This window comes from Lissotriton vulgaris, chromosome 4_1 (assembly GCF_964263255.1).
Source record: "Lissotriton vulgaris chromosome 4_1, aLisVul1.2, whole genome shotgun sequence".
In the NCBI taxonomy this organism is placed as follows: Eukaryota; Metazoa; Chordata; class Amphibia; order Caudata; family Salamandridae; genus Lissotriton; species Lissotriton vulgaris.
In genome coordinates, this window is record NC_141691.1 from 965,399,114 (window position 1) to 965,417,528 (window position 18,415).

Here is an 18,415-nt window from a genome sequence, read left to right on the forward strand (position 1 = left end):
TGCACTATATGGGGCAGAGCTGTGGGGCACTTGTAATTTGGAGGTATTAGCCAAAGTGGAGAGCAAATTTTTGAAAGACCTAATGGCTCTCCCCTTTAGCACACCCACAGTTCCCGTACTACTGGACCTGGGATGTAGATCGATCATGGATCAGGCACGACTACGGCCCCTGTTGCTGTGGGCTTGTTTGTGGAGGGTCCCCGAACTTGCCTCATACGCGCTGAGGGCCTGTCCGAGGTGATGGCCATGGGGGGTTGGCACAGGGTAAAGTGGTTGAGGGATGTCAAAAGCCTTTTTGGGGAGCTGGGATTGGGTGAAGCATGGGTTACTCGCTCTGCCCCACCCAAAGCCACCCTGAAGAAACTGTACTGGGACTGGGTCTCTTTCAAACTCATAAGCAACCCACGACACTGCAATTCCTTTCTTACAAATCAAAGACGTGGTGGCCTACGAACACTATCTTGATTTGGTTTCCATCGCATTTGATAGGGTATTGTACTTTAGGTTTAGGGTGGGCACCCTACCAGTAGGCTATTTGCTATCGAGATGGAAATCGACCTCCCAGCACTCCCACTATTGTGCCCTATGTCCCACGTGGGTGGAGACGGTTGCTCACATCCTTTTTGAATGTCCAGACTATTGTAACCCAAGGAAGCGTTGGCTCAAACCAGTGTGCAGATCATTTGGCACCCGCCAATATTCAGTTGGCCCTACGCATTCTATTAACAGACACTTCCGCCCTTGTAGTTTGTGGCATCTCAAAATTTTTTTAAATGGTCTTGGTTGTTTCGTTCAAATAGGCTTTCTGTATCAATTTTGTTTTTAATTGTATATATCCCAATGTTTTTATCGTCTTTTTTATCTCTTTGGATGTATTGTTATGTACATTTGGTGAATGCCTTTTTTAAAATATTTATTGTATGTACTGCTTTTAAGATATTTTTATGTATCGAAATAAAGCATATCAACCAACCAACGACTGCACTAGGGATTCCACTGAGCCCATTTTGCCATGCTGGTTTTCAGTGTGTCTGAAAATGTTATAATATCTCTAACTGTTCTGTATTGTAGCAGGTTTTCATTTGCTGCAGGGTACAAGGGTGGCAAAATAAGCTTGTATTCTTCTACAAATTGATAAGTAGTTTATCAAAAATGTCTGGAATGAACAGATTGGGTGAGTTTTGCACACAAGAGGTTCTCTTGGCCACTAAAAGCCAGAAATGTATATACGAATTTCTTTTACATATCTCTTCAGGCCCCAATTGCTCTAAGACGCTCTCAAACCAAATATGTTTTTGTGGCATTTGTTCTGCTCAGTATATACCAATACGTTATCATGTATCATCAATACTGACAATGTTTTTTTCAGTTAAAGTGCCATAGCTCCATTCTTAATCAAAAGCTCAGCATGGTTCCACAGCTGTTTCCATGATCTTGGATGGTAAAGAGGTCCACATACACTATGCCGAACCTCTCTCAGAACTTAGCTGTGTATTCACCCCCCTTTAATTACTTTTACTTTTTCCTTTTGTGTATATATATATATGTATATATATATATTCCGCTCCAAACTCCACCAAGGGCAATCATCGCACTCTTGTTGATGGGTGCAGTTAGTGCGGTGGTGGACCGCACTCCATATGTCAGCTCCAGTTTCTCACAAAGAAACACTGCACTCAGGACCCCTTCGGAAATGCTTTATTTTGACAAGAAACGTTTTCGGCGTGGTGCCTTCTTCAGCTCGTCATTGATAGCACATTCTCTCCTGCTAGCGTTTAAAAACAGGTAAGTTCATTCTCATTGGGCATGGCAGTTCGGCAACGAGAGAGGACTTACACTTCACCTGAAATTCCCAATGATGCATTCTGGGATTCAGAGTCCGGTTAGAGCTGCTGGTAAGTACTTCGCCATGCTCCTCTTCTTGTTGTGGCTTTATAGCGATGTAATGTCTTTCCCAAAGATGATGTGAAATAATTGCGGCCGGCCTCGGGTCGCGAGACAACCCCGCCGCGTAGCAAGGCGGCTCCTCGACGCTGTGGGAAGTTGAAAAACGGCGTCAAAAAGGGGGAAATAGCGAGGATCGTGCTCCTGGGCTAATATTGGCAAGAAAACCTTGTTTTTTGAACGGCAAATCTATTAAAGAAGTTGAAGTGGAGGTATAGTTGCAAACTACTATAGACTAACAACTACAAAGACCAGAGTGTAACTTGGCCACGCCCACCATGGCGAATTGTATATATTACGCGCTGCAAATACGGCGCCAAACCAAGCAATCTCTCCACCGTGAAACCCCAGTGAACAAGAGCTGTGAAGCTTGAAACACGTTTGGGACTGAGATACTGCTGTGAGAAACTGTTGGTGTTCCTGCTACCTCGGAGAATAAAAGGTCTGAAAACGCTGTAGTGGGTGTCTCATGCTTCAGGGCAACTTTTTGTGATATATATATATATATTCACTGAAAAAACCATAGGTTTCACACCAGTTATAGTTAGGAATTAGCATTTAAAAAACCTATTAAATTCACTGAAAAAACCATAGGTTTCACACCAGTTATAGTTAGCTGGAAATTTTACTGATATAAAACCATTGAAATTCCCACGTTATAGTTAGATGGACTCACTATAACTTGCGCGTGCAATGCACTGCTGATGACATCACATATTACATCACTCATGACATGGTCAGTGACATCACTCATGACATCACTGATGACACCATCCAGTGAATGTGTGTCTTTCTGAAAAATAAATATATTTTATATATGTATATGTAAAAGTTGATGGAAGAATAAATGTTTAAATAAGTGTCGAAATGGATGGTTTTTAGAAATTGATTGGTTAACTGGCTTAATAAGACATCATCAGCAGTGCATTGCACGCGCAAGTTATAGTGAGTCCATCTAACTATAACGTGGGAATTTCAATGGTTTTATATCAGTAAAATTTCCAGCTAACTATAACTGGTGTGAAACCTATGGTTTTTTCAGTGAATTTAATTGGTTTTTTAAATGCTAATTCCTAACTATAACTGGTGTGAAACCTATGGTTTTTTCAGTGAATTTCATAGGTTTTTTAAATGCTAATTCCTTTGTATATCGAGTTTCTAACCTTTTTTTTTTACAATTTGCTGTTTTTTTTTAAGTATTCATTTTTTTTATATAATTTTTTTCTTTTGCGCTCTGGGTGCGCGCTCCGGGAAGCTTTCAGCTAAGCTCTCCGGTAAGCTTTTCCGAGAGCTCATCTGAAAGCGCACCCAGAGCGCAACTGTCGTTCGTGAAAAAAAATATGAATGAAAAGTTAATAATAATGCAAAACATTTCGTACCATACAAATAAAATTAGTTTTTTTTAATAAGGAAAATGATTTTGCATTTCTATAAAAGATTGATGACGTCACTTCGGCGCGCAACGTAAGTGCCCTCGGAAGCGCCTACGTTCGCGGCGCATAAACGCACGCAAAAGCGCCTACGATCGCGCCACGTTTGCGCCCCGGAAGCGCCTACGATTGCGCTGCATAAACGCACCGGAAGTGCTCCGGAGCGCGCAGCGTAAACGCGTCGGGTCATGTGACCCTAAAATAACACTTTTCATTGGTTGCTAACAGTTTTTTTTTACAATGAATGAAATCCCCACCCATTTCCTTCACTTCTTCTTTCACCTTTGTGACTGAAAGACCTGCCTTTTTTGCTGTTCCATATTCCTTGATTAATCATGGCTGCCAGACCATCCAGCAGTGAAGATGACTCCAATGATTTCATTGATGAAGAGCCTCCTCAGCCGAAGGTCAAAGAACATTTCATCTGGAAATTTTTTAAGTTTCCAGCAGACCAGAAGAAGGTGAATGCACCAAAAGTAGAGTGCAGGATCTGCAAACAGGTCCTGTCACGGGGTAACCCCCCAAAAAAATACTCTTTTGGCAACTTCACCATGATTCGCCATGTGGAGAGGAGGCACCCCCAGAATTTTGCCCGGGTAAGTGTCAGGGCTCTGGCACAAGAGGTTCCCAGAGATGGGGCCTCTACATCAACAGGAGGAGCAACTTCTTCTGGGAGAGAACAATCACAGGAGCAGGAGCAAACATACAACCTGCATTTAACCATGGGGTCGTCAAATGCAGATACTGCAATCAACTCCTCACCTATGGGGAGCAAAGTGTCCTGCTCATGGTTCGAGCATTGGAGAACCATCGCTGCCCTTCCCACCCCTAATTTTTTTCTTTTCTTTTTGCTCCTGTTGAGCAGTTTCCATTCCCTGTTTTTGTTCCTGTTCAGTTAAAAGAAGAAAACCAAAAGTTCTTTTCAGAACTACCTCCAATTCTCATCAAAGAGCTATATTCTTAAAAAATGAAGAGTAAGTGAAATATAGTGCATTGATAATTGAAAGGAGAATGAGTAAGAAAGAACAGAAAGGTATGAGAGGTGAAAGGAAGTGAAGTAGGAGGAATGAAAGAAGGTGAGTGTTAGAAAAGAAAGTTATGACACAGTGAATAAACTGGAGGCCTCATTTCTGAAAAGTGACGCATCGCTACGTGAAAACAGCGATGCGTCACTTTTCTGGACGCACTCCTTATGACATTCCAGATATGTCATATTTAATATATGACTAACCAATTCGCAAGGAGTTACAGATATGTCAGTATTTCTGACGTATCTGTAAACACAAAAGTAACGCATTGCAGGAGTGCGTCACAAAAGTGACGCAACTCCAGTAATGTGTCCTTTCACATGGAAAAAGCACCATGTGAAAGGTTTGCTGTGAAGCAGGCGCAAGATTTTGGCGCAACAGCATCCTAAAAGTGACGCACTGCGTCATTATTACCAAGCTTTTTGCAAGGAACACCCCCTCTGCATGCATTATACCTGACACTATTTTTTAAAAAGTGACGCATCTAGGTACATGGGTCACTTTTTAAAACTCTGCGCCACATTGTATCTGCATCAGGTATAATGTATGCAGAGGGGGCAATCCCTCGCAAAAAGCTTGGTAATAACGACGTTTTGAAATCTATGAGATTTCTCTGCGTCACTTTTAGGATGCTGTTGCGTCAAAATCTTGCGCCTGCCTCGCGTCACTTTTATGTTTACAGATATGTGAGAAATACTGACGTATCTGTAACTCCTTGCAACATGATTCATCATACATTAAATATGACACATCTGGAATGTCATAAGGACTGTGGACAGAAAAGTGACGCATCACACCAGCAGTGTAATAAAATGTGCCTCGTTGCACTATATTTAAAGGATGCAACAGCATCCTAAAAGTGACGCAGTGAAATCTCAAACATTTCACTGCGTCGCTATTACAAAGCTTTTTGTGGGGGAACACCCCCTCTGCATGCATTATACCTCACGCAGATATAATGTGGCGCTTGATTTTAAAAAGTGACCCATCTACCTAGATACGTCACTTTTTAAATATAACGCAACGAGGCACATTTTTTTACACCACTGGTGCGATGCGTCACTTTTCTGTGCGCACTCCTTATGACATTCCAAGTAACGCATTGCTGGAGTGCGTCACAAAAGTGACGCAACTCCAGTAATGCGTCCTTCCAAATGGGGAAAGCAGCATGTGAAAGGTCTTGCCTCAGTCTAACACCTGCTGTAAAGCAGGCACAAGATTTTGACGCAACAGCATCCTAAAACTGACGCAGTGAAATCTCAAAGATTTCACTGCGTCGCTATTACAAAGCTTTTTGCGGGAGAACACCCCCTCTGCATGCATTATACCTGACGCTATTTTAAAAAAGTGACGCATCTAGGTACATGGGTCACTTTTTAAAACTCTGCGCCACATTATATCTGCGTCAGGTATAATGTATGCAAAGGGGGCATTCCCCCGCAAAAAGCTTGGTAATAACGACGTACTGAAATCTATAAGATTTCTCTGCGTCACTTTTAGGATGCTGTTGCGTCAAAATCTTGCACCTGCCTCGCATCACTTTTATGTTTACAGATATGTCAGAAATACTGACGTATCTGTAACTCCTTGCAACATGATTCGTCATGCATTAAATATGACACATCTGGAATGTCATAAGGAGTGCGCACAGAAAAGTGACGCATAACACCAGCAGTGTAATAAAATGTGCCTCGTTGCACTATATTTAAAAAGTGACGCATCTAGATAGATGCGTCACTTTTTAAATATTGCATAACAATGCGCATTTTTTTACACCGCTGGTGCGTCACAAAAATTGACGCACAGGAGGCGCAAAACTAACAGCGCAATGCCTTCATAAATATGGTCCTGGATTTTCCCCGTGCTTCGCCGGTGCGCGTACCATGCGCTTCCCCCGCGCAAAACGAAAAAAAAAAATTAATGCCCCGCAGGACCCTATTTTAGCCCCCACATCAAACCTAGGGGGTCAGAGGGGGTCTACTCTTCCCCCTTATGGTCATTTGCCCCTTTTTTTTTCAAACCCCTTGTGTCTCGATTTTACCGAGACACAAGATGGCGGCCGCTCCAGACTGTTTAGAATGTTTACAGACACCCAAGAGCCAATCAGCTTTCTGCGCGCAAGTCGCGTGTCGCGCCAGGAGCGCACTCAAGTGCGCGCACCGGAGAGCGCCTATAGATATATATATTTTTTTGAACCTAAATTACTCAAAATCCACTGGAGCACATATCTTGAGACATAGCAAAGGCACATCGGGCTACCAGTCCCTACAATTTTGCCAAGTTTGGTGTAAATCCATTCAGCCGTTCGGGCTAAAAGTGAAATTGACCGCCCTATGGAAATTAACATGGGGAAAATGCGTTTTGGGACCCCCCTTTTATCTCGGCCCCCGCTTGACGTATCCCCCCCAAACTTTCAGGGAAGGACCGGAGCTCGACAAGGCCATTTTCAGGAAATTTTCAGGCAGATTCGTCAACCGGTGCCAAAGTTATTCCAAATAGAATTTTGAGATTTAACATTGAAAAAAATCCTAACTATAACTACCTACTGGCGACCGCCAATAGGTAATATATATATATCTATCTATATATATATATATATATATATATACATACATACATACATACATACATACATACATACATACATACATATATATTTATATATATATATATATATATATATATATATATATATATATATATATATATATATATTCACTGAAAAAACCATAGGTTATAGACCATATATAGTTAGGGATTAGCATTTACAAAACCTTATTTTACTCGCACAAAACCATTGAAATTCCATATATAGTTAGTTGCACTAACTATATATCGCGCACCCGCAATCCACTGCTGATGATGTCATATATTACATCATTCATGACATGGTCAGTGACATCACTGATGACATCACTGATGACATCTCAAATGACATCACTGATGACATCACTGATGACAACATCCAGTGACTGTATGTTTCTGTAAAGTTAAAATATGTCTTACATATTGAAGAATGAGTGGATGTATAAGTGTCTGGATGAAGGATTTAGTAGGTGCATGACTGACTGTATGAGTGAGTGATTAAATGTGTCTCACTGAGTGCATGGGTTAGTGACTAAACTGTCTTAATTTGTGCATCATTATGTCTGCTGTTCTGTAAACTGTTGCATGTGTTGATAAGTAGCTATATGAGTAACTATATGGGTTATTGATTGGTTGCCCAAGTATTTGTATGGGAGACTGAGTGTGTGTGTGGGTGGCTGTGAGGTGTATGTATCTGTGCATAGATGAGTGAGCAGTTGATTCACTAGATGTATGGGTTCAAAAGTGCATGTGGAAACAGCTGTATGGGCGGTTGACTGTGTGCATGAGTGTATTAGTGAGTGAATGGATATCTCAGTGCTACATGTCAAAGTAAGTACATATGTAAAACATAGTACATGTGAGAGTTGACATATATAAATAACTGTGCATAAGAGCCAGTGAATGTGTCAGTGGCTGTATGGATCATTGTGAACTTGTATCAGGGATTGTATAAGAGAGTAAATATGTGTTAGTATATGTTTGAATAAGTAAGGTGTGTATAACTGTATAGTTGAGGAAATGGAGGTGTGATTGATTCTTTGCATGATTGACTAGGTGTGTGAGTAACTCCATGGTTGAGTGACAGTCTGTGAGTGTCTGTTTACACTGAGTGTATCTAAGGTTATATTAGAGTCTGGAGAGGTTCATCGTATTATCACATGAATGATGTCATCAGTGATGTGATCAGTAATGTCAAATGAGATGTAATCAGTGATGTCATCGGTGATGTCATTTGAGATGTCTTCAGTGATGTCATCAGTAATGTCAAATGAGATGTCATCAGTGATGTCATCAGTGATGTCATTTGAGATGTCATCAGTGATGTCATCAGTGATGTCACTGACCATGTCATGAATGATGTAATATATGACATCATCAGCAGTGGATTGCGGGTGCGCGATATATAGTTAGTGCAACTAACTATATATGGAATTTCAATGGTTTTGTGCGAGTAAAATAAGGTTTTGTAAATGCTAATCCCTAACTATATATGGTCTATAACCTATGGTTTTTTTAGTGAATTTTTCAAGGTTTTGTAAATGCTAATTCCTAACTATATATGGTCTATAACCTATGGTTTTTTCAGTGAATTTCATTGGTTTTTTAAAAGCTAATATCTGTAGCTGTAAAATGTATTCTTCTTTAAATCCAAAAATATATTTTACATGTTTTTTATCCATTTAAAAAAAAAAAAATGTATGTTTCGCTCCCAGTCCGCTAACCGGTCAGCTTTCCGTTAGCTCAATTTGATGCCGCGACCCGGTCCGCTAACCGGTAAACGTTCCTTTAGCGCAACTGCCGCGTTAGAAATCAACATCGTGACGCGTCGCGGAAGCGCGACGTATCACGTTGTCGCGTAATGCGTCTTATGACGTGCCGCGTTAGCGCTCCCGGAAGTGCTCCGGGCCGCGAACCGGAAGCGATCTGCGGCGCGGCGCGCTCCGCGTAACGTGAGCGGAACAGGTCATGTGACTTGTTTATAAAACTTTTCATTGGTTCATTTCACTTTTGGTTTCCTAATGATGTAAGACTAGGTCATATGACCTATAAATAACACTTTTCATTGGTTTAGAACTATTTCTTTTCCCAAATGATGAAAGCCCCCACCTTTTTTCTCACTCTGACTTTCAACTTTGAGGAAGGAAGACCTGAAAATTTTCTGTGATGGCTTCAATAGTAGCTTCAGCTTCTGCACCCCCACCACCACCACCCCCATCTCCTAATAGGAAGAGAGGACCCCCTCCACAATTTATTGGAAACATAGAAGAGGAAGAGGAAGAAGAAGACGGAGAGTAAGAAGAGGGACCACAATTTGTCCAAGAGTTACCCCGGGTATTTCATCGGAAAGAAAGCTTTATATGGCAATTTTTTAGCATTCCTTCTGGAGAAAAAAAAGTCAATGCACGATATGCTACGTGCCTTATCTGCAAACAAAAATTATCCAGAGGAACAAATAAAAAATACAGCTTTGGAAATCACACAATGCACCGACATATGCAGAGGTGGCATCCAATGAACTACAGTCGTGGAGAGATGCGTGAACTGCAACAAAACCCCCCAACTTCGGTGCCTTCAACATCTTCTGATCTGTCTCTGTCAGTGGCAGAGGCGAACGAAACAGTGCCCAACATACAAAAAAAATTTGTGCATCTGAAGCTGACATGCTTGTATTGTGGAACACTAATTTCATGCGCTAACATGAGTGTGAAATTGATTAATCTGGCTTTCGAGAAACACCAATGTTCCTAACGCAAGAAGTTTAAAATTTTTTTTTTGCTCCTGTTGAGCCATTTTCAATGCCTCTTTCTGTTCTTTCCCTTTAAAAAAACAACAAAAAAAACAAAAAAGTGTTAAAAAAATACAAAAAAATGAAATAATGTTCAAAAAAGTAAAAAAAAAAAAAAAAGAAAAAAAAAAAAGTTCTTTTCAGAACTACCTCCCCTTTTTACAAAAATTGCTAGAAAGTGTAACACTCTGGCAAGCTGTTTTTTTTTAGTTCGCTTTCCGGTTAGCTCTCCGGTACGCGAACCGGGAGCTAACCTCAAATTTAAAAAAAAAAAAAATAAAGGAGTAATTACAAGAGAAGAAAACAGAGAGTGATGTAAAAAGAAAGACAGCTATAGGGTTTAAACCAGAAATGGTGTTTAATAGATTTATTTACCTAAGAAGAGAAGTAAAAGGATATAATTGTTATGTAGAAAACAGACAGTTATGTTACAAGAAAGACAGCTATCGGAAGTAAACAAAAGATACTGTTACCCGCAATCCACTTCTGATCATGTCACATATTACATCATTCTTGACATGGTCAGTGACATCATCAGCAGTGGATTGCGAGTAACAGTATCTTTTGTTTACTTCCTATAGCTGTCTTTCTTGTAACATAACTGTCTGTTTCCTACCCTTATACTTACTGTTCTTGTTTTAAATTTTTTTTGAGATCATTCAGAAACAGTAACATTAATAGAGACAGAATGAGTGAATAATAATGAAGAAGTATGAAAAGAGAGGGACTGCGAAAAATACTGGAAGGAGTAGAATAATTAAGTAATAGAGAAAGGAATGAGAGAAGTAGCAAACGCAGGAAAGTAAGGATTAAAGAAATGAAGCAGTAGAACTAATAGATGTTAAATGTGATAGATTAAATGATTGATTCAGGATGACGATAAGGTGTGTTCTCTCCAAAAGTTTGTTTAAGGTGAGGCCTACTCAGGGTTGCATATCAAATTTATACTTGTTGAAGAATATAGAGGAGATAATATAAGTGAAGGCCTATCATTGAAGTAAAACATATCCACTTCACTCTTGAACAACGGCCAGACCTCTTCTGTGTCCATAGACAGACCTAAAATTCATCTGCACAATGTCATTCGTAAACTTAGAAAACACAAGTAATGTAATTGAAAAACGTGGAGTTTCTTTTCCTCATTTCACAATCACATCACCTGTGTTGCCTTAGCTTAGGTATCTCATAGTGCAGATGTAGTTCAGCATATGAAACAGTACGCAGAAGTGCAGCAGTGTATGCATTAATACATGTGAAGGCCTACCAATGAAGTAAGTCATGTCCACTTATTACATCATTCATGACATAGTTAGTGACATCATCAGCAGTGGATTGCGGGTTAAAAGAGTAGAAAACATTTACCTTATAATTCTTGTTAACTGTCATACTTTCAATCTGTAAAAGAGAGAAGAAACATTTCAAAAATATTAAAACATGTATTTAAAAATTTGAAAAGACAAGGGAAAAGGTTCAAGTAGAAACAGATATGTCTTTACAAGAGGTTTCTTTAAGGTGAGGTCTATTCAGTTTTTAAAAAAAAAACAGTACCCAGAAATGCAGCACTGTAAGCATTAACTTTGACACTTATAGAAGCCTCAGTTTCTCCATATCTACCTCACATTTCTAAATGTATATCATAAGTACAAAAAGCAGAACATTAATTATACATGTTAAATGGTTTATTTTTGCTGTTCTCAGAATGTATCAAATTTCACTTAAATCAGTGACTTGAAGGTATTTATCATGTAACAGCGGGGAAAAAAAACCACAATCAAAATGATTGTGTTTAAAAAACCCATACAACCTAAGAAATCTGAATTCAAAACTCCTTAAAATTAACTTACTTTCAATGACGTCGAAGGATCTCCTATGAACAGCGTCCACTCTGTTGTGCTATAAATATTTTCAGCCCGCCACTTTCTGAAAGAAAACCTCCATCGTTTTGAAAAATATGTTACATACAAGAAAAGACTTCTCACATTCTACCACATGTTTCCACTAGGCCAAATCATGTTGCAGCGATTCGCAACTCTTGTAATTCTTCCAATCAAATTCCGTCATTTTCTATTTTCGCAACTTTCAAAAAGAAAACATTTAAGATTATTTTCACAATCCTGGACTACTAATATCTTACACTTCTTTGTCACTCATGTTCTCCTTTTCCTATGACACTGATACTGCTTACTATGAAGCAGACTTCTTTGCATCAGGTTTATATAGTTGGATTTTTAAATTGACATTATAATTAAAAGTTTTGGACCAATAATCTAGACAGCATTGCAGACTTACATTCCCTCTACTTAATGAACCTTTTGCAATTCCTCACAGGAAATCCCGAGATTCTTTCTTTAAAATTTTGGTTTTAAAAACACCAGGTAAGAATTTTTAAGGTCAAACGGCAATTTGTTTTTGAAAGTTACAACGGAATCATTGCAGAATGACCAGCCGTTTCGAGACTTTAAATAAGCTGTATAATGTCCTGATGTTGTTGAAGGACCATCGTGATAGATAATTGCTACAGTTACAAAAGTCCTTCCTGATATTGACAGCTGAGAAGCCACAATTTTTTTTATTAAAGTTGACAATTTTGATCCATCAGGCCTACATCGTTGGATCATTAAAATGACATACTGGCCATATCTAGGTATAAATAATGTTGACATCATTTCAGATTTACATTGGCTACACTCCATGTTGTGATCCGCTGCATTTACTAGCTTATTAAAGGAGACTGATTTACTGTCTGGCAAAGTTAAATATATAAATCTTTCTGAGTCTACACTAGTAGTACTTGATACCATACAGTTCTCGCAGTCATGCTGCCATTGATAAGAAAGCCCAAACAGGTGATCTACATCTACACCCTCATCTTGCAATACATCAAGCATATACATTAAAAACTCCTGACAATCTTGCTGATTATTTTCAGAGAAGTCTGTTTGACCTGAACATTCATCTAACAGATAACGAACTTCAGACACACTTTCTACTTTTGTTCGATCAGTGCTACATTTCTCAAAAACAGAATTCAACAAACAGCATAAAATTTGTTCTGAATTCAACAGAATCTTTTCTTTTAAACTCTCTAGTGAAAAGAGAACATTAACCACTACATTTGCATAGCAGTTGACACCAGAACTGTTTTCAAATTGAAAACCAACAACATCTTCAACAGAATCCACTTTCCTTCTGCTAACAATTTTCGGTTCATTGACTTTTGGTCTTTTTGCTACAATCTCCCTACTATTACTGATATTTCTACGTTTCCGGCCTACCACACGTTTCTCAAACAAAGGATATTGAGGCAAATGTGGCGCATACTCTCTTCTTAACCTATTGTATTCCTTAACACAATCTAGATCCGCACAAATGTTTGTGACATCACAGTCAATCAAGTACAATCCCGATAAAGTTCTAACTCGTGACAATGCCTCATATGCCATACCCTCCTTGAACACAGAACTGCCAATATTCACCAATGCACTATCTACACTTAAACCTTGCGATTTATGGATTGTCACCGCATATGCCAAGCAAACAGGAAACTGTTTACGGTGAACATATAAGTCTTTAACAAGCAAAAACCTAGCAGAACAACGACCAATTAGCTGCACTTCCTCAATGCCATCAAATTTAATTTTTAAAAATTCTATTCCATCTCTATTTCTGTATTTCTCAAAATCAACAACATTACCCATTGATCCATTTACCAGACCTCTTTCAACATGTAAATTCCTTCTCAAAATAATTCGGCAATTTAAACACACATTCAAAGTCTTTTCAAAACCCGCTGTTTTAGATATAGTCTTCTCTAATGAATCTAATTTTGATTTCAAATTCTCTGACAAAATAATTGTTGATCCCATATGCTCTATTTTGTCAATAGCTTCAAGTTTCACAATCACTTGCTTTTCTAAATTCAACATTTTGTTGTTGAAGATGGCACATTCTGCAAGAGTTGGCATCAAACATATTCCGGATTTCTTCTCAGTAATTTTCTGAAAAATATTCTCAGCCACAATCTCTTGTTCGGGATATAAATTTGAAAGTAATCGTGCATTTAAAGCTTCTTTTCCATGCTCGGTCACTTTTCCAATTCTAATATCTTGTAGAATATTCTTGTAATCTTCATCTTTTGCCTGACGCATATTTTCATGCAGTTCAGCAAAATTGAAGTTTAACCATATATTGACGTTGCCAATGCTCCCTAGGCACTTCCTGGTATCTTCATGCTTGAGTATTTTGAACACAGGTTGTCCTTTTACTGGTGTCAGCTGCAGAAGATCTCCGAAAACAATGATGTGTTTGCCACCAAATAACACATCATATTCAGTTTTAAGTACTTCTTGCATTCTCAAATGCACAAAGGCAAGCATGACATTGGAAACCATGCTTACTTCGTCAATGATAAGTAGTTTCATTTTCCTCAAGACTCTTGAAACTTCACAGCAAGCATCCCCAGATAACTTGTGGTATTGTAATTTGTTGTCATGCTCCACCGGCAGCATCAGTAGACGATGCAAAGAAATACCTTTAATGTTATGTGCTGCAAGTCCAGTAGGAGCGGTGACAACACAAGACAGCGATGACCCAGTCCTTTCCTGCAAATAACAAGAAATTGCTTTAATGAGGAAACTTTTTCCAGTTCCCGCTTCTCCACTCACGTATAGTCGGACAGGCTTCAACGATGTACATGAGCACTCTTTCTTCTCATGACTTAATCCATGCTCAATTTGCTTGGTAACTTCATCATATATTTTCCTCTGCTCAACGTTGAGTTGTTTTTCCAAGTCTTCTAAGTTAACTGAATCCTCCTGAGCATGTGCCATGGCTCTTTCCACTTCATTCATAGCAGTGGCAGCTTCATTTTCGATAATAGGTCCTCCAAGTGGATCTTGACTCAATGAAACAGAACTCTGACTGTCCTGAGAACTGTCTCTGGCAATCTCGGCTGCAATCGTTGCTTCCTGCTCAATTTCCAAAGTTAGCATTTCTTGATATTTGGGAAAAGCAGGACATTCTATGGTCTCCTTAGCAGCAGTGAAAGAGTCTTCGTAACAGAGGAAATCTCCAAGCAGTTCCTCTTCTGCACGCCGCGGCTTGAAAAGTTGCAAAAGTGCTAAATAGAAAAACTCCTTTTTTTCTGGAGATTCGCCACTCAATTTTCGATGGTTTACTAATTGGCATTTTCTTTGCTTGACCAGGCATCCCTCACTTCCAATTACAGCATACACTCCTTTCTCAATATCTTCTTTGATGTTCCTCTTGAATATATAATTTTGTAGAACCTCATATAGACAAACATTCTCAAGGTGACTGCTTCGATTTGGATAATATGTATCCAACATGTTGGTCTTCAAAATGTCGGTACTGTTTGGTTCCTTTTCTGCCAAATATTCAATTTCCCGGACAGGTTTTAGAACTCGATTTCGCGTTGCAGCAAGACCAAGACTCGCCCAAACAATACTCCTGGATTTGGCATAGAGACTTGCTGAAGACAATCGATCCGAACATTCGTAAGCTCTGATTTCTCGATGCGACAACATCTTCAGACTGAAACTGTACAGCTTCTTGCTGAGGCTCTTTTCATGGGAAATGTCCTCCCACATATCCTTTAGTTCTGTCTTTTCTTTTTTGGTGATGTAAGATGTCACATACCGAGCCACAGCCATAGAGTTGTCAGCCACAAACTGTATATCCATGTTAGCATTCCACATGGACAAAATCACTGGGTTGTAGTCGTTGATGTACTTGGACTCTTCGTTCCTTTTCAAATTGTATGTATTTTTGGGTGATTTCCTCGTCACATTATGTCGCAGTGAAGACATCAAACTGTTCACTCTTCCTTTAGAAATCACCGGTCGTGGAAAGTTGAAACGACATTTGGTGTAGAACTTGTCCTTGTTTCTGAATTTACGACGACAGTACTTTCCACAACAATGGCTTTGGAAACGTAGAACTTGTTCCCTTAGGCTTTTCTTCTCCGTTGCGTTTGGTTTTTTCAGTGAATATATATATATATTACCTACTGGCGGTCGCCAGTAGGTATATATAGTTAGGATTTTTTCCCTATGGGATTTCTGAAAATTCTATGTCTAATAACTTTGGCGTTTGTGGACTGAGTCAGCTGAAATTTTCAGGAAAATGGCAAATTTTGTTTCTGAGCAGCCCCTGAAAATTTGGGGGGTGTTCGGCAAGGGGGGGCCGAGAAAAAAGGGGGGTCCCAAAACGCGTTTTTCCCATGTTAATTTCCATAGGGCGGTTGGCCTCACTTTTAGCCCGAACGGCTGAATGGATTTGCACGAAACTTGGCAAAATTGTAGGGACTGTTAGCCCGATGTGCCTTTGCTAGGTCTCAATATATGTGCTCCAGTGGATTTTGAGAAATTAACGTTTAAAATAAGATATATATCTGTAACAGCGCTCCGGGTAGAGTTCCGGTTCGCGTACTTTTCGCGTAACGGAACTTTGCGCACGGAAAGCTGATTGGCTCTTCGGTGTCTGTCAACATTCTAAACAGTCCGGTGCGGCCGCCATCTTGTCTCTCGGTAGGATCGAGAGACAAGAGGAGGCCAAAACAAAGGGGGAAATTTCCATAAGGGGGCATAGTAGATCCTCCCTGACCCCCTAGGTTTTATGTGGAGGTTGTAAAAGGTCCCAGCAGGGCAAAAAAAGCTAAAATCAAAATTTGCCAACTGCAGGTGGGAGCGTATTTACAAGAAACTTGCACCATGAAGAACGCTTTCCATTTAAAAAGGAAAAATAACATCATAGACACTCATATGCCTTATAAATATGACCCAAAACAACCTATGAAGCTCTAGCAGTACATATCCAGAAATGTAATTGATTTCAAATAATCGTTTTTAAACACAGCATATAAATCAATTGTATACCTGTTTTCAAGAGGAAATGACTGAAAATGTCCTTGAGACACATGAAAGCGTATTCTGGAATGCCCTAGCACCATTTTTTTGACATTATTAACATGGCTATGTAACTCCCATAATCAAAATCTAAATTTGCCAAACGCAAGTGGGAGCGTATTTACAAGAAACTTGCACCATGAAGAACGCTTTCCATTTAAAAAGGAAAAATAACATCATAGACACTCATATGCCTTATAAATATTACCCAAAACAACCTATGAAGCTCTAGCAGGACATATCCAGAAATGTAATTGATTTCAAAAAATCGTTTTTAAACACAGCATATAAATCAATTGTATACCTGCATTCAAGAGGAAATGACTGAAAATGTCCTTGAGACACATGAAAGCGTTTTTTGGAATGCCCTAGCACCATTTTTTTGACATTATTAACATGGCTATGTAACTCCCATAATCAAAATCTAAATTTGCCAAGCGCAAGTGGGAGCGTATTTACAAGAAACTTGCACCATGAAGAACGCTTTCCATTTAAAAAGGAAAAATAACATCATACACACTCATATGCCTTATAAATATGACCCAAAACAACCTATGAAGCTTTAGCAGTACATATCCAGAAATGTAATTGATTTCAAATAATGACTTACTTCATTGGTAGGCCTTCACATGTATTATCTCCTTTGTTTTCTTCAGTGAAAATCTTATCTGCAACCATGTGTTGGCCTCACCTCAAATAAACAAAACAGGCGATGGACCGAATGTGGATCAATGACACACATTCACCCCAGTCCAAAGATCTGGGCCTAAACAAACCTTTAGATAGGCCACACCTTATCGTCATCCTGAATTAATCATTTAAAATATTAGGGAGAGATTTATGATTGTTGTATGCCTGTTTTGTACCACTGTGTGTCATTTTTGTGATGCAGTGCTGGTGCAAAAGATTTGCTATGTTAAATAATAAGTAGGGCATTAAGTTTTTGATGACTGTTATTCATTTACTGTTTGGTAATAGTGGTTAATAACATTTTTTATTATATTTTACCACAGATTCAACTGCAGATCTTTTCATATTTTGAAAAATGCCTACGAAAAATAGAATTAGAAAGGCTAGAAAACGTCAAAGACAGCAGGATGATCTTTTATTGCAGCAGTCCTCTTCCCCAAATACTTATCAAAACACCAAGAAAGCTCCGGGTAAGAGCACAAAATCATTCTTAAGAAATATTTTTAGTAAAAAAGTATTTATCGCAAAAATGTTTCAGTTCAGAAAAAGAAAAGCAATTTAAATGGAAAGGAAAGACCCATCAAAAATGTTACTGGTAGAGGAAGAGATAACTCTGTGCATGATAGTAGAAGGAAACAACAGTTTAGGGACATTCGAAAACGAATGTTCCGTAACAGGATAATAGTTAATTTATTAAAAAATATTAAGAAAGGCCAACAGAAAGTGGCATTTTATAAGAAGAAGAAAAATGTAGAGAAAATTATTGATCATGCTTTTGAAATTAAGCGAAAGTTGTTTATTTTGGTAATCAATAGAATTAGGAAACTAAGCAAGGTAATTTCTGATTTCAAAACAAAAAGTAGATGGAAGAGAGTAGTAAATCATAGTAACTTTTGTGAAGTTTTTTCCGGAGAATGGATGCATAGTTCAAGTTGTGAGGCATTTTTTAATGAGGAGAGTTATTTTCAGGATAATGATTTGGTGTTTGCAGTTGACACCAGTGGTCGAGCTTATGAAGTGAAG